The 27,871-nt window shown below is 42.3% G+C and overlaps 1 protein-coding gene and 1 pseudogene across 1 annotated transcript in view; one reads left to right on the top strand and one right to left on the bottom strand.

Moving 5' to 3' along the window:
• LOC124721337 (glycine dehydrogenase (decarboxylating), mitochondrial) overlaps window positions 1-7,014 on the bottom strand; it is a 308,726-nt gene extending 301,712 nt beyond the window's left edge. The window contains exon 1 of the mRNA XM_047246255.1: window positions 6,902-7,014. The gene's annotated coding sequence lies outside the window, so the exon portion shown is untranslated. The remainder of the gene's footprint in view (window positions 1-6,901) is intronic.
• A 14,235-nt stretch (window positions 7,015-21,249) lies between these two features.
• On the top strand, window positions 21,250-21,367 carry LOC124723344 (annotated as a pseudogene).
• The last annotated feature ends 6,504 nt before the right edge of the window (window positions 21,368-27,871 follow it).

Genomic DNA, 27,871 nt, shown 5'->3' with positions numbered 1-27,871 from the left:
TAGGTGTGACATCACACACATCCATGCCCGAGGCAGGATTCGAACCTGCGACCGCAGCGGTCCCGCGGTTCCAGACACAGCGCCTAGAACCGCTCGGCCACTTCGGCCGGCGATGAAAGAAGTGTTAGGATCGAAAGTCAGCACCGTACTCTTTAGAAGCGGTGAAGATTTGGTGAAGATTTCGTGCGTTGGCGATAACTGCGCGTCAAACTATGCAGATGGTTCACTATTCCGAAAACTGGCACTTGATATTGATGGAAATGATCGTATTGCGTCAGTGGCCGGGAGTTCCTAGGCGGGAAGTTCGGCCGCCAAGTGCAAGTCTTATTGAGTGCGACGCCACAATGGTCAGCTTGCGGACACCACAACACTCAGTTCCTGAGGGGAGAAAATCTACCACCCTAGCCGGGAATCGAACCCGGGCCCCCGAGCGTGGCAGTCCAACGCGCTGACCATTCAGCTAATGGGTCGGACTTGATATTGATTATGAATCGAGATACACTGCAGGAATTTCACCGAAAAAAATTTCAATTGGGGTTGTGGACCACTGTGGCTGCGGCGGGGGCGGAGCCTCTCCGTCGTTTCTAAGCCCCCCGGTGCCCCCGGTTAACATGCAACAAGTTATTTATATCGAATATTACATTGAGGAAAGACTTACAGTGTGGAAGCTGTTAAAAGTAAATCTGCTTTTCACACACACAGCCAATGAATGATTCACCTAGGTTAACCTCACACACTGGATGAAAATGCAAAATAACGCATATCCATTATTTCGAGAAAATTCCTACTCTCTGCACATATAAACATTTTGCGTACTAAAACATCGCGTGGTTGGTAGAACCCCAAACCAGCACATGACTCACGATAGGTGTCCCATTAACAGAAACTGTAGCCCACCTAGAGCTTCTGTGCGTTTTGGTAGGCAACAAATAAAGTCTAAAAGGACTCCACGTACGGACTTAATGTTGCTTACAACAACAGCAGGTATCGGTGGCCTTTATATGCAGAATCGATATTCACAATGTGTCTTTGTATACCATTAGTGAGCCAGGTCTGCTGTTGCGCCCGTGCCAACGGAAAAGAATGATGAAGCACGATATGTTGTGCTACTAGTGCTAATCTGGAAGAGTTGACTATGTGGAGATGCCACACTCACTCTGTCCTTCCTGTCATCACTATCGTCAAAACGGGAGCAACCCTGCATTCCCTTCGCTCTGTCATTTACACCGGCAGTTACACATGATTTGCTAGGTCAACATAAATAATTCACAAAGGCAAGGCGAAAATGTGTGTAAACTAAGGAAATCTATTCATTGATAAGTAATAACCAACTGGCAGAGTCTCGTGGGCATCATTGCTGTGCGAATTTAATTTTTCATTTAAGACAATTTAATTAATTGTCAGATTTTATTGACAGGTTCTGTAATCATTCATAGAACAGTATCCTGCTTCATTTAGCGCAAGGAGCACACGTCTCTAAACCACATCGAGTACTGTAGGCGAAGAGTCGAGTATGATGTCGCTCGAATACGCTTTCCGTAACAACGATTGTGTCCTTTACGACATTAATCTGTTGAAATGGCGAACTCATTATACTGCACACAAATTAGTGGCGTGCATATTTTTTCCGTGAATTAAGTTAATGTGGTGGAAGCTAAAGCTGGCAAATGTTATTGGTATTTTACTAATTATGAAGCTAGAAGTGTCTTGAAAATGAGTAACGTTAACTGTCAAAAAAGCTAGCTGAATTTTGCACTGAGATAAACGGGCATGATAACGGTATAGTTTATGAGAACACATTTCAGTTAGGAATGAAAAAGCGATATTGGTGCTAGCCTAACCTGATAGGAAAAGATAACATCTCCGTTGGTCTGTTAAGTCTTAGGCACTGTACTTGAACACCTCAGTGCACTGTTCCGAAATTTCTGTAATGGGTAAACAATAGGGAAAATGTCACACTTGTGGCGTTGCTCGTTCAAAACCAATCAACAACCACTACATTCAGCATGAAGAAATCACATATGGTGCAAATATTGGAAGCCATTTGGTGCTTGCTATGTAAATTATAGGGGAGCTTCTTCACAAATTCTATAGTTTTGTTGGTGAGGTTTTTTTACATTTTAGATTATGAATACAGAAATACGCTGTTCCAAAACCTCTGTGCACATTGTTCTTTGATAACCCAACTAATCTGATCTCTCCCACACGGAGCGTATGCCTTCAATTTACGATAAGTGTTCACACGTCTGCCGATGTTCAACGACTTACACTGAAGCACCAAAGCAACTGGATAGGCATCCGTATTCAAATACAGAGATATATAAACAGGCAGAATACGACGCTGCGGTCGGAAAAAGATCCTGCAAGAACGGGACCAATGACGAATGAAGAGAATCGTTCAAGGCGGCAGAAGTGCAACCCTTCCGCAGATTGCTGCAGATTTCAATGCTTGGACATCAACAAGTATCATCGTGCGAACCATTCAACGAAACATTATCGATATGGGCTTTCGGAACCCCTTGATGACTGCGCAACACAAAGCTTTACGCTTCGCCTGGGCCCGTCAACACCGACGTTGGACTGTTAATGACTGGAAACATGTTGCCTGGTCGAACGAGTCTCGTTTCAAACTGCATCGAGTGGATGGAGGTGTACGGGTATGGAGACAACCTCATTAATCCGTGCTCTCTGAATGTCAGCAGGGAATTGTTCAAGCCACTGGAGGCTTTGTTATGGTGTGGGGCGTGTGCAGTTGGAGTGATGCGGGATCCCTGATACGTCTAGATATGGCTCTGACAGGTGACACATAAGTAAACATCCTGTCTCATCAGCTGCATCCATTCATGTCTGTTGTGCATTCCGACGGTTTTGGACAATTCCAGCAGGACAATGCGACACTGCACATGTCCAGAATTGCTATAGAGTTGCCCTTCTGAGTTATACACTTCCGCTGGCCACCAAACTCCTCAGATATGAACATTATTGAACATATCTGGGATGCCTTGCAAAGTGCTCTTCAGAAGAGATCTCCATCCCCTCGTACTCTTACGGATTTATGGACAGTCCTGGAGGATTCATGGCGTCAATTCCCGTCAGCACTACTTGAGACATCAGTCGAGTCCATGCCACGTCGTGTTGCTGCACTTCTGCGTGCTCGCGGGGCGCTACACGACATTAGGCATGTGTCCCAGTTTCTTTAGCTTTTCAGTGCATGACACAAAGCTTTCCGCAGTTTCTATGTAGGCACTTGGCTCATTATATGCATGTATGAAGTACGTTCAATAAGTAATGCAACACATTTTTTTTCTGAAAGCAGTTTGGTTTTATTAGGATACCAGTATATCATTCTAGTCCTCCTGTTTTGGTTATAAAATCCTATTTTTCAATATAATTTCCGTTCAATGCGAAGGCATTACGCCACCTTATTGTGAGGGCCTGTACGCCAGCATAGTAACACTTCACTGGTCGACGTCGGATCCAACTTATTGCTGCAACAGAGGCCTCCACATCATCCACGCACTGCTTTCCGCAGACGCGAAGTGCATCCTTCATTGGGACAAAAATTAGAAGTCGGAAGGTTAGAGATACGAGCTGTAGTGTGGATGAGGAACAACTGTCCAATGAAGTTTTGTGAGCTCCTTTCGGGTACACAGACTTGTGTGAGGCCTTGGTTACGTGTCGGAAGAGAATTTCGTTTGCACTCTTGTGGTGACGAACACGCTGAAGTCATTATTTCAATTTCCTGAGGGTAGCACAATACACTTCAGAGTTGATCCTTGCACCATGATGGAGGATATCAAACAGAATAACCCCTTCACAGTCCCAGAAGACCGTCGCCATGACTTTTCCGGCAGAGGGTGTGGGTTTGAACTTTTTCTTTGGAGGAGAGGTGGTATGGCACCATTCTATGGATTGCCATTTTGTTTCCAGTTCGAAGTGATGAACTCATGTTTCCTCATCTGTGACAATGTTCGACAAAAATTGTCACGATCAGCAGCGTAACGCGCAAGCAACTCCGCACAGGCGGTCCTTCGTTGCTCTTTACAGTCTTCTGCTAGGCGGCGAAGAACCCAGCGGGCCCACCCGTTTAAGTAACCCAACGGATGGACGAGTGTGTTATCACTACCAACAGAGACGTGCAGTTAAGTAGCGAAGTGTTTGATTGTGATCCTTCGATCTCCTCGAATGAGAGTATCCTCACATTCCAACATTGCAGGAATCACAGCGGTGTGGCCGGTCAACAAGCGGAAGATCATAAATGTTCGCACAACCTTGTTGCTATGATGACAGACGCCTCGCCCGTGCTTTAGTTCACTGCTAGGTCTCCTTAGACATTCTGCAAGTGTTTTTCAATACCTGCGATGCCCTGGTTTTCCGCCAAAAGAAACTCAATGACAACTCTTTGCTTGGAACGCACCTCCATTTGCAGACGCCGGTTTGAAGGCTATGTATGGGGCGCCACGTATCAGATCATCATGAAACTGCGGGCGTATTCCACGATGTCCCCAAAAAAAAATCGACATTTTTGCAACCGAAATTGGCCGAGAAAAAAGACGTCTTGCATTGAACGCTCCTCGTATATGGATGACATTACTACTTTTACCCTTTTAGGCCGTAAATTTAATAAGAATAACGTAACAGCACCATTTTAAAAGCAGCAAATCGAGCCGGAGTTTCGCCGCAATCGCAAGATCAATTATTTCTTATAACATATTTTCACTTATGAGCTTCTCATTTGCATCCATCCAGAATTTGTTTTAGTGTCAGGATATTATGGTAACCAAAGTCAATTTGTCACTTTTCTTTATAGTGCTAAAACTGACATCATTTAGAAACTCACCAAACGGATTTCAAAAGTTAAGACTTCGAAGTCATATCTCAAAGTAACCCACACTTTAAATAATTGATTATGGGTGCCACTAAAAGATCAGATGAGTCACTAGACTTACGCGATGTAGTTTTTATAGGTTTCGAACTGGAGGAAAATCCCATTGCTAGATGCTGAAAATCATGAGATTTAACGAGACATTAAAGTATTGAAGAATATGATGTGGAAACACACATGTGATGCGGCACAGGACGATCTGTGGCGTCTGAATAGTTCTTTAGATATGTGCACATAAACCCTGAATGCAGTATAACGGATTTTTCTTCCATGACTCACAAATAAACTTAACAATTTCCCGAGACATGCTAATGGAGAATAAAGTGCGCTTGTTTATCCTGAACACACTATAAGGATATCATATTTTCAAATTTGTCGATATTAGAGTTACGATGTGGGCTCAGCAATCTAATCTTGGTCATTTACAATATTGTTAGTGGGGGAATAGTAATCTTCAAAAATGTAATCCCCGAATGTAAACAATGCCTGTCTGCACTGAATAAACATGAGCACTTGAAACTTACCAGTAGTTTCTCTTCGGTGCGACCATAAAACACGCTGTAAACCATGACAGAGACTCTCAAACCAATACAGAACCTCTACCGTGCCTGACAATTGCAAAAAGAAAGTGAGTATTGTATACGTCCCTCGCAGTTTCCCATTGTAATGGTGGCCCACGGGCGAAATCTGAATAAAAGTAGATTCTCAGAATCACAAGTGTTTCTATTGGTCAGCAGTCTAGGTTTTTAGCGCCTTGCACGACTTATTTTTGTTTTATCCATTTGCCGATCGAAATTGAGCAGTGGTTATACAATGGCCTCGAAGTGGTTCAGTACCGTCCAATCATTCAGTTTTAGGTTTTGTGTTCTTCCCCTAAAGCGTTTAAGGCTGGTCCCGGCGGAGGTTCGAGTCCTCCCTCGGGCATGGGTGTGTGTGTTTGTCCTTAGGGTAATTTAGGTTAAGTAGTGTGGAAGCTTAGGGACTGGTGACCTTAGCAATTAAGTCCGATAAGATTTCACACACATTTGAACATTTTTGTAATGGATATGGCAGAATACCTCACTCACTCTTCCCCAGTCCGAGACCCTGAAGACCTCGTCTTTCACGGGACGTTAATGCTAATATTTCTTTCCCTACGTATTGACCTGGTTTACAAGAGGACTGGCAATAGAAGGTCTAGCATGAATGTTCTGTTTATACAGGGTGATTTAAAATTCCTATTACAGTCTTGTAGGGGTTGTAGAGGGGACTTCGTAGATGAATTTTTGATCAAGAACCCATGGATTTAAACAAGTCTGAAGACAGCGTCACGGTCCAATCTCCCACATCATGGTACGCACACAAGCTGAGAAGATGGCGCCGTCGTCAGTCCCTGTTGTAATTATGACGTCAGATAACATCTTTGACCGACTACAAAAACGGCTGCAAGGAACTGGTACGTTCGAAACTAGGAGGATTGTTTGTGGTGTTACACGGACACGCTGCATTGTCGACTTTGAAGAGGACGTCCTTCGTCACATAGAAGGGAATCCGAAGAGTACTCAAAACTGTTTACTTTAATGAAATAAGTTACAGGATATTTCATATTCTGTACTACATTTACGATTTGTCAACAAATAACATCCCGTCGACCACTTTGCCATTAGAGATGCTGCTTGTGGTAAATGTGTAAAATACGATACGACGGTGGATCAGCACAACACAAACTTAGTGGTGGCGCCGCACGCTTCCAGAGATTTCACAATGTAATGAAGATACAAAAGACAACGTCATTTGTGTAACACATGAACCAGAAACAAAGTTCCTCAACCGAGATAATAATTTTATCTTGGAACTCTTCCATTTGGTCCGTGTTTGCATAGAAAAACAACAATATCAGAAATTGAGTCCGCCTTGATGCAAAACTCGAATAACACCTTGTTATTCGTGTTTTGCATCAAGGCGCACTCAATTTCTGATATAATTGTTGAACTGAGATGTTTTGACCAGGTTGTTCACATTATTAGTTTAACCCACCTACTCTCAGTAGCACATGTAGCCCCATGTCTTCATTACATCCGTCCTGTTCGCTCTGTTTGACCGCGATAGCGTAGTCGGTTGTGGGAACCACGTGAAAGGCGCGTGCCCCGCACTCAGCACTGGACACTGCGCAGCGAGGAACTAATGACCTCTCAGGGAAAAATTACAGCGACGCAGTTCTGCTTCTGTAGTGGTTTTATTTTATTAGAAAACTGGAACGTGCACAAATGACAGCCCTTCGCCGCCGACGACGAAAAACGAAAAAGGACGGCCGTGAGGTCATAGGTCTCGATATCGGTGGGTTATCACAACGGTGTTTAAAAGTTCGAAATAGCGTCATGCCTCTCACAGGGAGGCAACGCCTTAACCCTTACGTAAGTTCCTGTCGCGTAACGTCTCCGGGAAGCTCTGTTTTTATTTTAGTCGGTGGCCTTTGCGACCAGAGGATTATTAAATGATTGCACAACTGATAAGCGCTTACGGGTATCATTAACTGTAATGGAATATCCGTGGAAGGATAGATAGCCGTGCCACCGGTAATCATAGATCTAAGGAAGTGACTGAATAGTATCAGCCCAATTAGACTTATTGATGTTAGTATGAAAAGGTGCAGTTTTTCGGTTCGATTCCCGGCGGGGTCTGGGATTTTCTCTGCCTCGCGATGACTGGGTGTTGTGTGATGTCCTTAGGTTAGCTAGGTTTAAGTAGTTCTAAGTTCTAGGGGACTGATGACCATAGATGTTAAGCCCCATAGTGCTCAGAGCCATTTGAACAATTTTTTTTTTTTGCAGTTTTTCGCTTGTACTGATGTATTCGCTATAGCGGGGTTTCGCCTGGGAAGCTCTTTAACATCTTTCACTGCTCTGGAAAAACGAGATTTATTGAACTGTTCACAAGACTTTGGTTTATCAAACATGCACTTGAGGCATGAATATCTTTTCGGGGATAACTGGTGTATCGCAGAATTGTCTTTATGAAACACTAAAAAACAGTGGAAAACAAACGTTTAAAACACACACACAAACTGCACCAACGGCTGGGCATAGATCGGTGAAACTCGACCCTCAAGTAACAGGTTCCTATCGTGGTTCTAGAACATATTATCGCCAGAATTTGACCACCAAGAATAGGCTAGGTGGCGACGTACAACATCTGATTACCAGATTGTACGCGAGTTTCGTGGTATAAATCCAAAAGCTCTCCACAAGTCTTTCATGATCAGGACATGTGACACTGTTGATTGTGGTCCATCTGCTGAATGTGGAATACGCTGACCTACCCCATCTGGAAAAAGGAAGTTGTGTGACGATATCGACTATCAGCTTCTGTTAGCTCCATCTATAAGAGCACAGACACAAAATTATCCTACAAAATCGGGCATCACAATCACCGATTGAGCGTAAAGTATATGAAAATGAAGGAGTGAGAGCGCTGCCCTCAGCACCTCTACCGACCAGCGTCGGCGTCACTTAGGTGCCTTCCATTCCATAGGGGTTCGAACGACCGTGTAGACTGACACTTCTGTGGAGACACGTTTCTGCGGAGCGTGGGGCTCTCGCTGGGAGGAGCGGCTTTTCGCAGGTAGCATACAGGCACACTAAGAATCTGCGTCGTGTCTAACAGTCTAGCACAGCTTGCTGTAGTCTACGACGCGGGTTACTAGGAATTACACTGAAGAGTCAAAGAAACTTGTACACCTGCCTAATATCGTGTAGCCCTTCCTCCCGCTCCCCCCTCCCCCACCCAAAAAAAGCACGCAGAAGTGCCGCAACACGACGTAGCATGGACTCGAAATATGTCTGAAGTAGTGTTGTAGCGAACTCACACCATAAATCCGTTAGAGTATGAGGGGGTGGAGATCTCTTCAGAACAGCACGTTGCAAGGCATCCTAGATATGTTCAATAATGTTTATGTCTGGGGAGTTAGGTGGCCATCGGAAGTGTTTAAACGCAGAAGAGTGTTCCTGGAGCCTCTCTGTGGACGTGTACAGTGTCGCACTATCGTGCTGGAATTGCCCAAGACCGTCGGAATCCACAGTGGACACGAATGGATGATGGTGATCAGACAGGATGCTTACGTATGTGTCCCCTGTTAGAGTCGTATCTAGACGTATCAGAGGTCCCACATCACTCCAACTGCACACGCCTCATACCATTACAGAGCCTCCACAAGCTTGAATAGTCCCCTGCAGACATGCAGGGTCCATCGATTCATGAGGTTGTCTCCATATCCATACACGTTCATCCGCTTGATACAATTTTAAACGAGACTTGTCCGACCAGGCAACATGTTTCCATTCATGAACATTCCAATGTCGGTTTGACGGGCTCAGGCTAGGCGTAAGGCTTTGTGCTGTGCAATCACCAAGGGTAAAAGAGCGGACGTTGGCTCCGAAAGCCCATATCAATGATGTTTCATTGAATGGTTCTCACGCTTACCCTTGTTGATGGCCCAACATTGAAATCTGCAGCAAATAGCGGAAGAGTTGCACTTCTGCCACGTTGAACGATTCTCTTCAGTCGTCGTTGGTCCCTTTCGTGCAGGATCTTTTTCCGGCCGCAGCGATGTCGGAGATTTGTTGTTTTACCGGATTTGTGATATTGACTGTGCACTTATGAAATGGTCGTACGGGAAACTTCCCACTTCATCGCTACCTCGGAGATGCTGTGTCCCGTCGCTCGTGCGCCGACTATGACGGGACGTTCACATTCACTTAAATCCTGATAACCTGGAATCGTAGCAGCAGTAACCAATCTAACAATTGCGCCAGACACTCGTTGTCTTATATAGGCGTTGCATTTATAACGTCAGTTTTGCATAGATTGTTGCTTCCAGGGTGTTCAATGATATTCATACGGATATCGGGGAAATAAATGATCACAAAAAGCGACTGTTCGCATTTGTTCAATCTTTCATTATATCAACAGTCACAAACTTCCAACATCGAACGTGGATTAAATGTTTAATTGTTTAATACACTGTCGGAAGAGGAATGCAATACCCTCAAGGACAACGTCATTTCATTGACAAGTAGTGTGACAAGTAGTTCATCATTGTAGGTGTATCTGAAAACAAGTTCAGACCAAATGAAACACACGTCACAGTTAAGGGTGTCCAAAGAGTTGCATCAGTACGCGGTGTACTCCCTCTGGCGGTAACACAGATGTGTATCCTCGAGTGGAAGCGAGCGTAAAGATGCCGTATGGCATCCTGTGATAGATTGTCCCAAGCACCTTGCGCCTTTTATTGCAATTCGGTAAAGGTTCTTGCGACCTCTGGAGAACGAGTAAGTTACCACTTCACCATGTCCCATATGCGTTCAGTTTGCGAGAAATCTTGTGATCTTGCTGGCCAAGGCAATTGTACACAACGAAGAGCACGTTGCGTCGTAGCAGCAGTATGTGGACGTCATTGTCCTGCTGAAAAAGCACCTCACCACCCTGTCGAAGAAATGGCAGTTGCGTTTGCATTGTAGCGGGTACTGCCTTCTTTACTCCGGAGAAACAGTAAAATGTGACTGCGAGTTGTAACTGATAGCCCCCATACCATGAAGCCTGGGCTGAGACCTGTGTGTCGTGGGCGAATGCACTCCGAAATAGGCCGTCTCCAGGTCCACGCCCTACACGCATCCGTCCATCGCTCACTCAGACAGAATCTACTCTCATTGCTGAAGACACAGTGTGGTATTGCATTCTCCAGTCGACTCTTTCACGACACCAGAGTAGCTGTGCTTGGCGGTGTCGTGGTGTCAGTAGGTAGCATGGCCAGAGGCACATTATCATTTTAGGACTCCTGTAAGCAGACGGTTCCCATTGGTCTTTGATGACACATCAGGTGGAACATGTGCCCAGATTTCTGGCCTGGATGATGTTCGGTCGGCAACTGCTGCTCTCGCAATGCCTCGATCTCGATGTGCATCTGTACTACACGGACGTCCAGAACCCGACGTACGGTTGTGGGAACACTGAAAGCAACGACAGGCCACCTATACAATGTACCTAACACGTGGAGCAACCTGTCGATACGTCCATCCAGCTTCCCGCAGGCCCATAATGCGATACAGGTCAAATGGCTGATGCTGTTCAGCAGGGTTACATAATCATCACGGTAGTACCCTGGAATGAATGTAGTGCACACAGTTCACTTCTAAACTCAGCACAATTAATGCATGAAGAACCAAAACAGAGAGTGCACAGACAAGCCTCCAAAGCGCCACCTGCTGGACGATGACATTGATAAATGAATCTCTAACACAACCCATCAGTATGCGCCTGATGGCACTGCACACAGTCTTTGAGGGAGTTGTATTTTTCTTTCGGCATTCTTTATGCCTTTTTATGTGTTAAAAAAATATGTCCAGGGTGACAGTTATTGAACTATATGAAATAACCTCTGAATGGTTAGCGTTAGGATGTTCAAAGTGCACGGTTGGCCGCGGGGCATGATGGGAATTAGTATGCGCTGTATGGTTTGGTTTAACGACGAAGCCCACTTTCATTTGGATGGGTTCATCAATAAGCAAGACTGGCGGATTTGGGAGACTGAGAATTCGCATTTCGCGATCAAGAAGTCTCTTCACTCTCAAAGGTTGACTGTCTGGTGTGCAGCGTTCAGTCACGGAATAATCGGTGCGATATTCCTTGATGGAACGGTGAGTACCGAACGGTCCGTGAAGGTTTTGGAAGATGATTTCATCCCCATTATCCGAAGTAACCCTGATTTCGACAAGATTTGGTTAATGAAAGGCGGAGCTGGACCCCATCGAAGCAAGAGAGTGTCTGATATCCTGGAGGAGCACTTTGGGGACCCCATTCTGGCTCTGTGGTACCCAGAGGCGACTGGCGTGGGCCTCGATTGGCCACCATATTCTCCGGATCTGAACACATACGACTCCTTTTTGTGGGGCTATATTAAAGACGAGGAACACAGCAATAACCCCAACACCACTGCTGAGCTGAAAACAGCCTTTCAGGAGGTCTTCGACAGCCTCGATCTTCAAGGGGTCATGCAGCATTTCGCTATTCGTCTGCGCCACATCATTGCCAATGATGGCAGGCCTATCGAACATGTCATAATCTAAATTCGACTATCTGTAGTGACGCTTACATGTTGAATAAAGTGTGTATTTGTAACTAATTAACGTTTTTTTCATATTATTCCCCTTTATTTATAGTAATGAGAATGAATGGATGTAGTTGTATCTCATTTCCTTGGATTTCGGCTGCAACAATTTTCTATTCGATGCTCACGCATACAGATTTTAATTCTAAGAACCTCTCAAGGGGAATGCCGCGAATATTCCCTAGAAAAGACATGGCCCATGAGGTATTCTTGTCTGTCTTAACTAGCGAAGATTTTACAAATTGTAAGAGACATTGAGCCGACTTCGTGTCGTTTCCGGGGAACACCACCAAGAAGTGGTTTCCTTTCATCCCCCATTAAACTTATTTACGATATTTACAAGATAACCAATGAGTATGACGTGCATTAAAGTTGTTTTCAATATCTACATAATTTCCAAGGGTTATGAGTTTTTATTCCTCAGCGTAATTGCTTTGCGTAGGCCACACAAGTAAGAAGTGATTTTGTGAGTCTGTGGCCTTTCAATGGTTTGCAAGAGTCTCGTTAATTTTACTCCTGGCTTCTTTCTCCATTAAAATTCAAAATTCATTGGTGAAATTTGTGACCGTTGTATCCTGCATCTTCTTGAAGATGTGTTAATAATGAGTAAACATTTCGATGTATTTTTAATATTAATATATTTATTCTTCGATTATATTCTTCAGAGACGTTGTTAGCACGATGTCGCCTTCCCCTGGAATTTCTGATATCTCTTGGCATATGCTCATTATCGAGCCACTGGTCCGTAAAAGTATTCTTAGAACGCCTGAAGCTTGGTTTTCAGGCATGCTCCCCTGAATACACAAGCAACCATCATCCAGCATTTCCGGGCGAAGATGTGCTAGAGCTGAACACATTTTTACGTGACAGTGTATTTTTTCGTTTTCCATATGGGCGGGAACAGGACAGCAACACAGAGCTTATGTCCAGAAACGATGATTAAAATAGTTGCAACCTGTAATCTATGTTTCTGGTAATATAGCTGATTGGACGATAGCAATTTCGAAGTCCATCATGGGAAACTCAGTGATCCTTCCTAGCACGTTGATTTTAATAGCTTAAAAAAACGATCATAATTATGTTTCTCGCTTTTTGTTTAGTAGCAGAGTGTAAACAAACTGCCTATTGGCTTCTGTCTCGGGTTCTTCGGCCGACGTTCATCTAATGATTTTTCTGACGTTTCACCAGCACGAGTGGCTGGCATTGTCAAAGCTTCACCTTCCATTGCCGGTGGTGAACTGGAGCCGAGCTCGCGGCCGCAGACTATATGAACCTGGCGCGCCAACGTCCGAGGGCTTCTCTGCGGTCATTTTCGGTGCGGTTCTCCTCTTGCTACCTGCGACGGTCGTTCGTCGCAGTACGGGAAGCCAGGATCCGTTTACCTTAAGGCTTTCCTCTTTCTTGTTGAAACTGTTCGCGTGTTTTTGTATTTCTACAGCTTCTCTGAACGAGCGCATGTGATAGTGCTTCTCTACAGCCAGAACTTCCGTGTCGGCGAATTTTATTACGTGGTCGGTCTCATTCAGTGCGTGCTCTGCCATGGCCGATTTCTCCACCTGCCCCAACCTGTAATGTCGCTTAAGCTCTTTGATCCTGGTGTTAATTGATCGTCCAGTCATTCCGACATAAACTTTTCCGCATGTGCCTGGCATACGGTATATCCCCGACATTGCGAATGGGTCTCTTTTCTCATTCGCCGATCTAAGACACTCTTTGATCTTCCTTGTCGGTTTGAAAATCGTCTTTACGCCATGTTTGCGCAATATACGGCCGATTCTGTCCGTCACTCTGGGAATGTATGGCAGAAAGGCCGTACCCGACATTTCTTTTTCTGGTTCCTTACTTCGCCGAGTGTTTGGCTCTGTTACACTTCTAATATAATTTGTGGAGTACCCATTGCTCCTCAGAACAGTTTCCAGGTGTTGCATTTCTCGTCTGAGGTGTTGCGGCTCACATATTCGTCCTGCTCTCGTTACGAGCGTACTAATCATGCCTCTTTTCTGGCTTGGGTGGTGGTTTGACAGTTTGTGCAGGTATCGGTCCGTGTGTGTCGGTTTTGGATACACGCTGTGTCCCAGGTTTTCGCCGACCCTTGTGACCAGCGCATCTAGAAATGGCAGTTTCTTGGCCTTTTCTACTTCCCTGGTAAATGTTATCTTAGCATGGAGGCTGTTCAAGTGTCTTAGGAAGTCACCGAGCTGTTCTTCACCATGACTCCACACAACGAAAGTATCATCGACGTACCTGTACCACACCTTAGGTTTGCAAGTCGCCAAGTCCAGAGCCTGTGCTTCGAATTGTTCCATGAAGAAGTTGGCCACCACTGGACTGAGAGGACTACCCATGGCGATGCCTTCCAGCTGTTCATAGAAATCGTCATTCCACGTGAAATAGCTCGTGGTGAGACATGCATAGAAGAGCTTTTTGATGTCTTGTGGGAAAATGGAACCGATGTGCTCCAGAGCGTCACTGAGAGGCACTTTCGTAAATAACGAAACAACATCAAAGCTGACCAGGATGTCGTTTGGTGTAAGTTTCAGTTTCTTCAGCTTCTCAATGAAATGTCCAGAGTCCTTTATGTGTGTGTCGGTCTTCCCCACGTGTGGATGGAGCAGAGAGGCCAAGTGTTTTGCCAGTTTATACGTCGGTGAGCCAGGAGCGCTAACGATCGGTCTCAGTGGAACGTTGTTCTTATGGATCTTGGGTAATCCAAGTAGTCTGCGGCCGCGAGCTCGGCTCCAGTTCACCACTGGCAATGGAGGGTGAAGCTTTGACAATGTCAGCCACTCGTGCTGGCGAAACGTCAGAAAAATCATTAGATGAACGTCGCCCGAAGAACCCGAGACAGAAGCCAATATGCAGTTTGTCAACAAGTGGCCACGAAAGTCTTAACAATTTTGTAGAGTGTAAACAGCTGGAATGGTGTCTGTTTTCTCCCAGGGACTAGTAAGATCGACATAAAGTATAAACAATCGTCCAACATGCTCGCTCGAAGCGGCTTTTCCTAGTAATACGTCGTAGGTAGCTACGGACAGGCCTACTTCTGGAACAGCCTGTCCCGAAGTCTACTATGTGAGGTGTCTTGGGCTCCGCAGAAATGTCAACACATTCCGTCTCCACATAGGTGTAGCTCCGCACAACCGCCACAATCTCGCCTGCAACACTGTCCCGCTGTCACATTGGTTATCCTCTCCCGACTGGAGGATGATTTTTCCATCACCAGTTCCTATAAATGAGTGTTCAAGTGCTGACGATAGGCACGGATTGCTCCATGACTGCGGTGTGCTTGGGAAGAGTGACACTCTCGAAATGTTTAGATGTGTGTGAATTCCTAAGGGGCCAAACTGCTGAGGTCATCGGTTCAAATGGTTCAAATGGCTCTGAGCACTATGGGACTTAACATCTATGGTCATCAGTCCCCTAGAACTTAGAACTACTTAAACCTAACTAACCTAAGGACATCACACAACACCCAGTCATCACGAGGCAGAGAAAATCCCTGACCCCGCCGGGAATCGAACCCGGGAACCCGTGCGCGGGAAGCGAGAACGCTACCGCACGACCACGAGCTGCGGACTGAGGTCATCGGTCCCTAGACTTACATACTACATAAACTAACTTATGCTGAGACGAACACACACACACATGCCCGAGGGAGGACTCGAACCTCCGACGGAAGGGTCCGCGCAATTCGTGACATGATGCCTCTAACAGTGCGGCCACTCTGCGCGGCTGGTGACACTCTCGCTCTCTTCTGAGTTGTACACTAACCCAACAGCAACTTCGGAAGACATTCCCGTTCTATTTTTGTTGTTGTGTTCTTCTTCATTGTCAAATGATTTACCTTTCTTCGACTGTTTATTTTGTTGTTTCTTCTTTAATTTATCTTTTTATCGTAAAGCTGATGATTTAAAGTTTTGTTTAAAAATTAACGATAGTAACAATCAAATACGTATAATGATTCATTGTGTGCTACCACGCCTAAGCCGACTGTCTCAGTTTTCGTATACCAGGCGGCCTGAATGTAAAGAGCTAACCCCAGTTAGAGGGTGAGATAAACACTGATAGGCCATCGGGATCTATTATTCTACACGATATCAGACCGGGTGAAGGCATGGACTACGACACTACTAGCAGGGAGCCACTGATTTGAACGGTGCTGGCGAATGTGGTAGAAATCGCATAGCAAATAAAAGATTTAGAAACTAAAATAAAAAGGGATATTCTGAAATTAGCACAAAACAATGTACTCTTAACCGAGGACAGCCTTCACTGACATAGACACACCAACATAAAGAGAGAGCATCCTTTTATAGCCACATAAGTTGAACTGAGAACACTTCGGAGTGAACCATGGGAACTAGGTTTCAGCAACAAAAGGGGGGTGGGGGTGGCGGGGCGCGGTGAGCCTTAACGCATGGCTGGCACAGCTGCTCTCCCGTAGTATCGCGAAATACTCACGACCGCCAAACGATCGAAACGGCATCGAATCCGAGCATCATTATTAGACTGTGCCCGAAGTCACGAACCGTTAAGCTCCACCGTCGCATGGCGGAGCGTACGCATGGACAATGGGCTGTCGCGGGCGAGACGGCGGCTAGTAGACCTTCCGAGACGACGTTCCAGAATCCCCTGGAGCGGCTTTTGTTCGCTGGTCGCTATCTCACACTAGTGTCTCTACAGCTAAAAAAGGCAATTCCGGTGCCAACTCGCTGGGTGGTCAAGTGGCTAGCTGTCGCCTGCTGGGCCATAGACCTGGCCGCTTCCTTCTTGCCCCGGAAGTTTCCCAACTTGGCGCAGCCTCGGCCATTGTGACACCGGGATGTTCAATGTTCGTACGCGCCTCAAGACAAAGAAGATGCTCCGTTGGAACTCGAATATTTTTAAAGGCCTCTGTCATTTTGAACAATTTATTAATTTCTCTCAGAATGACGTCAGCCGATATCTGTTTACAGGTTTCTGTTCCTCTGTGTGTAGGGAGTAATTACTACAAGGTTTCTTTCGTTTCTGTAATTATTTAGTTGCTCTAATTCGCAGTTGAATCTTTAGATGCTTCGAAATAAAATTGATATGCAAATTGTGGACAGGGCAGCGATTTGTTCCTCGTCAAAGGTTCGGAATAGTGCGAACCACTAAATCTGCTAGATAAATACGCTAGTTAATGATGTAAGGTAATGAAGGCAGAAAATAAAGCACACACACACACACGCAGGCACAAATCGTGCTTGGTCGCAGGCGCATATAACAACTAAAGATCTACACTCCTGGAAATTGAAATAAGAACACCGTGAATTCATTGTCCCAGGAAGGGGAAACTTTTTTGACACATTCCTGGGGTCAGATACATCACATGATCACACTGACAGAACCACAGGCACATAGACACAGGCAACAGAGCATGCACAATGTCGGCACTAGTACAGTGTATATCCACCTTTCGCAGCAATGCAGGCTGCTATCTCCCATGGAGACGATCGTAGAGATGCTGGATGTAGTCCTGTGGAACGGCTTGCCATGCCATTTCCACCTGGCACCTCAGTTGGACCAGCGTTCGTGCTGGACGTGCAGACCGCGTGAGACGACGCTTCATCCAGTCCCAAACATGCTCAATGGGGGACAGATCCGGAGATCTTGCTGGCCAGGGTAGTTGACTTACACCTTCTAGAGCACGTTGGGTGGCACGGGATACATGCGGACATGCATTGTCCTGTTGGAACAGCAAGTTCCCTTGCCGGTCTAGGAATGGTAGAACGATGGGTTCGATGACGGTTTGGATGTACCGTGCACTATTCAGTGTCCCCTCGACGATCACCAGTGGTGTACGGCCAGTGTAGGAGATCGCTCCCCACACCATGATGACGGGTGTTGGCCCTGTGTGCCTCGGTCGTATGCAGTCCTGATTGTGGCGCTCACCTGCACGGCGCCAAACACGCATACGACCATCATTAGCACCAAGGCAGAAGCGACTCTCATCGCTGAAGACGACACGTCTCCATTCGTCCCTCCATTCACGCCTGTCGCGACACCACTGGAGGCGGGCTGCACGATGTTGGGGCGTGAGCGGAAGACGGCCTAACGGTGTGCGGGACCGTAGCCCAGCTTCATGGAGACGGTTGCGAATGGTCCTCGCCGATACCCCAGGAGCAACAGTGTCCCTAATTTGCTGGGAAGTGGCGGTGCGGTCCCCTACGGCACTGTGTAGGATCCTACAGTCTTGGCGTGCATCCGTGCGTCGCTGCGGTCCGGTCCCAGGTCGACGGGCACGTGCACCTTCCGCCGACCACTGGCGACAACATCGATGTACTGTGGAGACCTCACGCCCCACGTGTTGAGCAATTCGGCGGTACGTCCACCCGGCCTCCCGCATGCCCACTATACGCCCTCGCTCAAAGTCCGTCAACTGCACATACGGTTCACGTCCACGCTGTCGTGGCATGCTACCAGTGTTAAAGACTGCGATGGAGCTCCGTATGCCACGGCAAACTGGCTGACACTGACGGCGGCGGTGCACAAATGCTGCGCAGCTAGCGCCATTCGACGGCCAACACCGCGGTTCCTGGTGTGTCCGCTGTGCCGTGCGTGTGATCATTGCTTGTACAGCCCTCTCGCAGTGTCCGGAGCAAGTATGGTGGGTCTGACACACCGGTGTCAATGTGTTCTTTTTTCCATTTCCAGGAGTGTATACTAAACTAGCACCAAGTTGTCTGTGCCACGAAAGAGAAGTTACTAGTAACTGCGAACAATACAGAATTTAGAGTGATTAGAAAGTGTTCGTCTTAACTACAATATCATATGTACGGGTTTTTCAGGAAGGATATTAAACGTTTAGGAGATAATACTAAAGACTAATTCAAGTAAAACATTCCGTATAACATGTTCACAGTTTTTATTGTTTACTGATTACAGAGATCAGATTTCATTTCCTTTGATGCTACTTCAGTTGTTATGTCTTCGTTTATCAATTGGCTTGTTTTGAAGTTGTAATTGTGAAATTTTGCTTGAATTTACTTAATTGAATTTTTCAGGTGAGACTGTAGTTTCTTACTTCTACTGTTTTAAGCTCACTGCTCTTATTTAAAAATGCTGAGAGTGCTGCTATGGTACTTCTGTATGGGTTTTCACTGAACTATATGAGCCTGGTGGAGTATCCAGCCGCCACATTTCATCTTTAAGCATACACAAGTAGAGTGTGGATGAATCATAAGACATTATTCACCTGATAGAATGGACTCGCATTCGGGAGGACGACGGTTCAATCCCGTCTCCGGCCATCCTGATTTAGGTTTTCCGTGATTTCCCTAAATCGTTTCAGGCAAATGCCGGGATGGTTCCTCTGAAAGGGCACGGCCGATTTCCTTCCCAATCCTTCCCTAACCCGAGCTTGCGCTCCGTCTCTAATGACCTCGTTGTCGACGGGACGTTAAACACTAACCACCACCACCACCACCTGATAGAACGCAGTCCTTCTACAAGCACACGCTGAGTTTCTGCACGTATCAGTGTTCCACATTCATCAATATGGCAGACATTACGTAAGCACGACGTCTGTCTTTATCATTTACAGTGGATTCAACACCTTCGACAAGGAGGTGATGGTATCCGATTAGAATTTTGCTTTTAGTTAATTGTATTATCAACAACACACTTTAATCGCATCGGCGATTCGAAGAAAACCCACATGACTTTGTAAATACACGTTTTCAGGAGCGCTTCTCTGTAAACGTGTGGACTGGGTCTGTTGTGTTACCACAACGCCTTACAGAGTCCCTTTATCTGTAATTTCTAGGAATCGAACTTCCAGCAATATTATCCTTTGGCCACAAGAATGGGTATGTTTTTCGAGAATTACGGGGCCCTGGCATACTGTATTCCTCAGGTGACAACCATCTGAACCTAATACCCCCTAGAAGCTTGATGGTCAGAAATGGTCACGTTTCTTGACTATCAATATCCTCGGATGCACCTCTGTTTTTGCCTGTGGGAATGGAAAAAGGCGAAGTCCATAAAGAAAACGTAAATGCAAGGGATGAACTGATCGTTCTGATTATGAATAGTACTGCCCCATAAAAGGACGCCAAGATGACCTCGTAAAAGTGAAACGTGATGTTGTCTGAATTCGAAAGTCTGTTGATGCTGTAGATGGAATTTACGGTAATCAACTTTGAACTTAATCATATGACTTCTCGTGTCACTTCTGTGACTATTTGTCTAGCTAACATTCTAAAACTGTAACTCTGCAAGCAATAAAAGTTGTATTGTATGGTTCCATTCACAAGTAACAAAGTCGAGAATGTTTAAACTTGAAATGAGCTGACGGAACGTTTTGTGCTGGATGGGGATTCGAACCCAGCATCTAATCGAATTGTTAATTGTAGCCTGACTATGCCGACTCCAGCCCATCTAATCAAAAAGTTTTAATTTGTTTGTATTTGTGACATCACGAGCCACGCCATCTTGTCTATGACGACATTATCATGACGTCATCACCTCTGTCAATGATAACACCATCATCACATGACACACCACACCCCATCTCAATGACGTTATCTCCTCCCTCTGCCTTTCACTCTCCCTCCACCTCCAGCCAATCACAGTGTAATATTTTAGTGGGCATTAAAATTAATCACAGCCTAGTGTTATAGATCTATAGTGGCCATTAAAATGAGACACTCAGTCACGGTGTAGCTGCCCAATTATATAAGCTTCACTTGAACTGCATAAAAATGGTGCCATATTTAAAGACATACAGTATTTCTATATTGGAGAAAAAATTCAAAATCTTTACCCGAATTGTATAAAAATTGTAGTCAGGTTGAAAAAAATTATGTAAGCTTTACCTGAGTTGCATAAAAATTAGATAAACGTCTTCACTCGAATTGTTTAACTGACACACTCACACACTCTCTCTCTCTCTCTCTCTCTCTCACACACACACACACACACACACACACACACACACACACACGCACATATATATATATATATATATATATAACGTTCCTCCTCTGTATTTCATCTCTCTCTTCCTGTCACAAACATTAAATTTCATCCCACATGTGCAGACGTATCAAAAAATTACGTACATTGTTTCTGCATCTGCATCATCATTATCATCATCATCATCATCATCAACAAACTTCATCTCTGACCTAAACACAACAAGAAATGTTTATCTTAAATACTGCTCTGCCTCAGTAAATTTCCTTTTCCTCTATGTCTCTATGCCAACGACCTTGCTGCAGTGGTAACACCGGTTCCCGTCAGATCACTGAAGTTAAGCGCTGTCGGGCTGGGCTAGCACATGGGTGGGTGACCATCCGATCTGTCGAGTGCTGTTGGCAATCGGGGTGCAGTCAGCCCTCGTGAGGGGAACTGAGGAGCTACTTGATTGAGAAGTAGCGCTCCGGTCTCGTAAACTGCCATACGGTTGGGAGAGTAGTGTGCTGACCACATGTCCCTGCATATCCGTATCCAGTGACGCCTTTGGGCTGAGGACGGCATGGCGTCCTGTCGGTACCGTTGGGCCTTCATGACCTGTTCAGATGGAATTTAGTTTTAGTTCTATATCTCTATGTCTCTGTAATGTTTACTTTAATGAGGTAACAACAGTATAATACCTGCAGCTTCGCCTGGAACACGTGTGTCGCACATATTGCATACATATATGTCTGAATCTCTGCTGGTATTCAGGTGTGTGGCAGGATATTTGAACCAGAAACATATTGACGAAAATATTGGCTCAATGTAGTGATCATTCTCGCGACCTAGTTGACACAATGAACAGCACAAATAAAAGGTTTTGCACTTCATACCAATAAATTTCTCAGATTATTTTTACATATTTTAGAAACCATTCAATATTCAGGATCACACAAAATAATTTTTATTCAAGACAACCGGTTTTGAAATTATTAGCTGTTATCTTCAGGTCTTACCATTTTTTGGTAGTAAAACATGTTCATTTTACACTTAGCTCATGCACAAGATGTCAAGTGGATAAAACTCAGCAAATAATAAATGTTTGTCATGCTTAAAATATTTAAAAACACACATCATCTTCTCTGAAAGGCCATGCCCATATACATATTGTTCACAGATACTTGTTACATGATACAAATGAGGTACACTAATCTGTCTTTATTCTTATTTGGTATTGTTTTAATTTTATCTAGTTTAACTGTAATCTTGTAATTTAGATCTATATTTTTATTTTTAATTTCCTCTTCCAACCAATAATTAGAACAATAACAATCTGGTAAATATTCAAATTAAAAAATATATCTATCTTTTCCTCAATATTTTTCGATTTTAATGTTATAAATAATTAGTTGTAATCCTTCTTCTAGATCTTCTAAACGTTTACAATTTTTTATTGTTATATTTCCTAGTATTTGGCCCATTTTTACTTTTTCAATGATTTCTTTATCTTCTTCTTTATACAATAAACTATCTTTGTCTTCAAACATCGTTATTGTTTTTTAGTAAATTATTTTAGGAAATGAATGTCCATTAAAAGTCGAAAAACCATCTGTTTCTATTTCTAAAAATGGTTCTTCCTTTGGATAGTAAAAAATCTCTAATTCTTGTCGAAGACTGTTATATGGAATACAAACAAATCCTTCATTTTTAAGAATATCTCTATTTTTCTTAATTTCTATAAATGTATTAAAAAACTAAAAACCCACCTAGATTGCAAAAAAAGGACCTAGTGTCAATTTTTCGCAATCGAGGTGAGTTTTTAGTTTTTTAATATATTAACCAACGATCGCTGACATGCTGCGATGTTGAAGGTACTTCTCTAAATGTATTTTTATTGGGTCCTTTAACAATATATACAGATTTTTTACTATTTTGTTCACCCAATACATCAACATATGTAAACTTATTTTTATCGTTTACCACAAAAGCATAAATATTAAAAACACCACTTGTAGGGAAATCTATCCACTGTTGCATAAAATAATTTTTAATTTATTCTTCTCTTTGTCTTACTTTTTGTTCTTTTTCCGAAGTATTTTTGTATTCTTCCTTTAAAGATTTGGTTTTATCTAAATATTCTAGTTCTCTTTCTTGTATATTTTAATTTTCTAGTTCTTGTTCTCGTTTTTTAGTAGATTGTAAATATGGTGTATTAATTGGTTCGATTTCTTTAATGGAATATGTATAAAGTTTGCTGCGGTTATTTATTCTTTTTCTAGATACAAATGCAATAATATTGTTTGCGTTTATTAATTCCAATTCTTCGATATTTATTTCTTTGGCTGTTGTAGAAAACGAAGTATTAGATTTCGAAAAATATGTTTCTCCAGATTTTATAAAGCATGTTTGTTTTACAGAAACTACATTACCTGTTTCTTCGAAAATCTCTATACAGTTAATAGGCAAGAAGTTAAAACTGAATGCAGATAAAACAAATTTAACTAATTTTTCTCTTTCTTCTTTATTTTCTGTTTTAATTTTTATTTGTATTCCTATTAATTTGTTAGTATTTCTGTTACCCCAATAAACATATTTTAAAAGATCATTAAAAATAATACAACAAATATTTTGTAACGAAGCTGTTAATTTTTGCGACATTTTAGCTAGTGGAACAGAATAAAATGGAGCTTTTTCTAAATATTTGTTGTTATTTTCTATTAGTTCTAAGCAATCTGTTAATGCATTAAATTATTGTTCTTTTTGGAAATCTAGATTAATGTAATTATAAATTGTTGCTTCTAATCTTGTAATTCCATTTTCTTTAACTAATGTAGAAGCAAATTTTTCCTTTAATCTTTTGTCTGGACAATTTAAAAAATCTATAATATGGTTACCAAGTTGTTTATTAACACCAGGACTTGTTAATTGGCAAATAAATTTATTGTAGATTTTTAACTCTAGAATTATAATTAATCCATGTTAAACAGCCTTTTCTGACAGAATTATTGTTGTTAACTATTACATTACAATTTTCTTTATATTCGCTTTGCACTCTAAAATTAAAATTATTTGTTAAATATTTACATATTTCTTCTTTGTTAAAAATTCCTGGAAAATCCTGTGTTATGTCTCAATCCAATAAATAATAGTGTTCCTTTTTAAGTTGTTCTAAGATCTCTGGTAATTCTCTAAAAAGTGTATCGAGTGTAACATCTGCTAATTCTATTTTGTAAGGAATAACAACAGGATTTTTATACTTTTGTTCTATAATTTTTATATCTTTGTTTATAATTTGTTTAGTACTTTTAATTATTTGTGTATTGGAATTTAATAAATATGGAATTTTTGCTTTAACTCCATGTCATGCTAAATTAAATGCGGAAGATCCAGATCTTAAAATACTATTAAAACCACCACATGCTTCCTTTTTTAAAAGAAATTTTCCATTTTTCATTTCTCCTTCGCAATCTATAAAATCTGTTATTTTAATTACCATAGTATTATCGCAAAATGGCTGTGTAATTGGTTTAAATTCTTCTGACTTTGTTCTTCATTTGTGTATATTATATCTCCAATATTTGTAACAAGATTATTATTATTTAAATTGTAAGTAACCATAATCCAAATCTTTTATTAGTTGGTTTTACTTTATTTCCCAAAAGTTCTTTTAAAGAATATTTCTTTTGATTTGTAGTAGACATTTTATTTTCAACTTTCATTTATAGAGGAAAAAATTTGTTACAATTGCAAAAAAGTAGATAGAAGTAAGAATCGTAAGAATTGTTAAGACATAAAAATTATTTGTTTTGAAAAAGTAGTTGAAACTTTGTTGTTGAAAGCATAGCAATGTGATTTTTTTACATATATGGAAATCAATGAAATTTTTAATATAATTTACTTTTATTAACTAATACATTTCAATTATTTACTTACATTCACAATATGATTTCTTTAAATAATGTACTATGTTAACTAATTCATTTTTATTACATTCACCTATGGGAAATGTATGTAAAATAAATGATTTTTGTTATAGCTATTATTATATTATTTTATTATATTATATTATTAGGTAAAAGGGAAAGTAGAATGTTTTTGTATGTTCTGGATAATTAGATCAATTTTATAAAAAATAAAAAATGTGGGTGTTAATGAGCAATTTTTTATTTTTTATAAAATTGAACTAGTGAGCCAGAACATACAAAAATATCCTACTGGCATGCTAACCAAGGAAAAGTAACCCAAACAAAAGATATTACGGATATAAATTTTATAATATTTTTTTACCTTTTCGTACAATAAATAGGTTATCTTTGACTCGCAACATAAATTGACATTTTACACAGTGGAAACATACGAATTTAATACATTTTCTACTTCATCTTCAACTCTTTCTAGAATATCATCTACTGCAAACAGTATGTTGTTACAATCTGAGTTAATATTTATGATATCTCCATTAATAAAGAAGTTTTTTTAATGAAACTGTAAAGACACTCAATTCCTTTTTCTGAGCAAACTGTGTACCATATGAATAAATCATCCTTAAATCCTTAATGTAACAATCAACAAGTCTGTTATATTGAAACAGAAACGCTCCAGTGTAATAAATACATTCCTATTTATCACACACTTCAAAAGGAATGAAGTTTTCAGAATCTGCAACTTACACCTTCTTGAACGACTGTATTGTTTTCACATTCACGTCTGCCAAAGCGTTTGGATTGTAACCAAAACCAATGACTTTGTATGTGAGAATTATATATTATTGCGTATTAAACAAAGAACCACAAAGTATTCTTTCAGAAAAAGAACTTTGTGTTCTGCCTTACTGCAGGTCTTGTCATGGGGGAAGCCTCATCAGAGAGGTCCACAGCATGAGCGTCTAGGGAAGTGATTCCAGTGGTGGTTTCCCTTTGCCTTCTACTGGTGATGATGAAATGATAATGAGGACAACACAACGCCCAGTCCCTGAGCGGAGAAAATCTCCGACTCAGCCGGGAATCGAACCCGGGCCCCTTGGCTTGACAGACCGCCGCGCTGACCACTCAGCTATCGGGGCGGGCATTCTTTCAGAGAGCAAACTTCAATTTTTCTTATTACAGTGTGACACTTTATGGATAGAAACGGATATATTTCATTTACAATGTTTTTCTACTAGGCACATAAGAAAAAAAAAGTTACTTCTTATCAATGTTTTCGAAATCAACTGCGTCCATTTTGCTCACTCTTCGACGATATATCATGCACACAGTGTCACTGTTGCTTTAGATGGGCCAGCACTGCCGCTCCACATTTGGTGTTGCCGTGTCTTGCACTCAGTACTGCGAGGTGCTCTGCCTTCTCCAACGGTGATAGTCTTTCATTGTATATTGCGATCCAGCACTCGCTCAGATGGTTCAAATTCTGCAACATGCAAGCTGAAGAATGCGTGCTTTCTTGAATAATAGCAACTAACTGATAAACAAAACAAATTTTATTAGTAGAAGTAGTATGTACTGCATTTCGCTCTTACATTTTGTGTACAGAATCAAGTCGAATGTACGCATTGGGTAGCTGACTGTGGATTTTACTGGCCATTTTTACTGCGTGTAGCTTGGTGACTACTTGCCACAGGCATGAAAAGACTCTCTTCACTTCTAGTAACACCAAATGAAGAACGTACCGTTGCACTGTGGTTCCAAATCCACATTAAAAATGAGGTCCCTTCGTTACAAACTGGAGGAGTATTGGTTATTGTTCGATCATGACACAAGCTGAAGTCACGGCTTGTCGAAACTCTGTCACTAGTAAGCTTTCTTATTATAGAAAATTTATTTTATTCAATGAACCAATGATCGTGTAAGGTCACAGGGTATTTATGTCTTATTTTGTTTTGCATAGCGCTGTACTTTGTTACACTTTTCAGACATTGGCCTCTAACCAGTTCACTAATAGAAGATTAATTTATTTTCTTGTTCCATTTTTAAAATGATGACATTAACGTTTTATGTGCTACAGCCTTTTCCTGAAATTATAACTACTACTCCGGAAACTGCAGCTGTTATTCCAGCGTCGAGGGTCGGCGCAACTTGCTCCACGGAGTCCACCCACCGTTCTGGAGTCTGAAGATGGTTCTTAAATAGAATCGAAACCGGTCACGCCAATAAAAATAAAAAGTTGCGATCAAGACTGTTTTTATTCTTTAAATTTTAATCTTAAAGATCGCTGATAATGTTTTCAAAAATTGTATATTAAAAGTTTGATTTTCTGTACCGTTACAGTAGAACATCGCTTTCCGGCTCCCCTCATGTACATCAAGGTCATCAGAGGCGAAGCACTACCTCGGACTGGACAGTACTTCACACTGTTCGATTCAGCAACTTTTCTAGTAATCAAGCCATTTCAGGAAAAACAATCTTGCAGTTGTTACTAGCACCATTCCTGTGAAGGGAAACCGTACTGGAAATGACTGAAGCCAGAATCCAGCAGACAAATATTTCATAATGGCCTCTTACTGTAATTGATGCTAGCAACTCACTGAGCTATTCTAAGAGTCTTGTGTTGATAGTTTTCTTTACTGATACGGCTGCATGCTCTAATGACTGCTCTCGTGTAGACATCCGAGAATTATATCTTCCATTTAGTCCTAGATAAGAGCCGTCTTTGGCAGGCGTCCGAAATCAGTGGTTGTCATAAATGTGTGCCATAGTCTGGAAAGAATCTTTATAACACGACCATTTAGGACGGTACACAGTGCATTACCCATCACCAAACATTTCAACAAAAGTTATGAATTGTGTCCTTGTAGCATGTTCCACTCATTCACTAGGACCAACTACAACACCTCTATAATTATGAGCAACATAATCTTGAATAAGGTGTGGTTGACCATACGACTTTCGAGAATCACCAATGACTACACACCGAAGTTATCAGACGTCACA

Source organism: Schistocerca piceifrons, chromosome X (assembly GCF_021461385.2).
Source record: "Schistocerca piceifrons isolate TAMUIC-IGC-003096 chromosome X, iqSchPice1.1, whole genome shotgun sequence".
In the NCBI taxonomy this organism is placed as follows: Eukaryota; Metazoa; Arthropoda; class Insecta; order Orthoptera; family Acrididae; genus Schistocerca; species Schistocerca piceifrons.
Note: the sequence above shows the minus strand (reverse complement) of the source record. Positions and strands in the feature narration are given on the sequence as shown.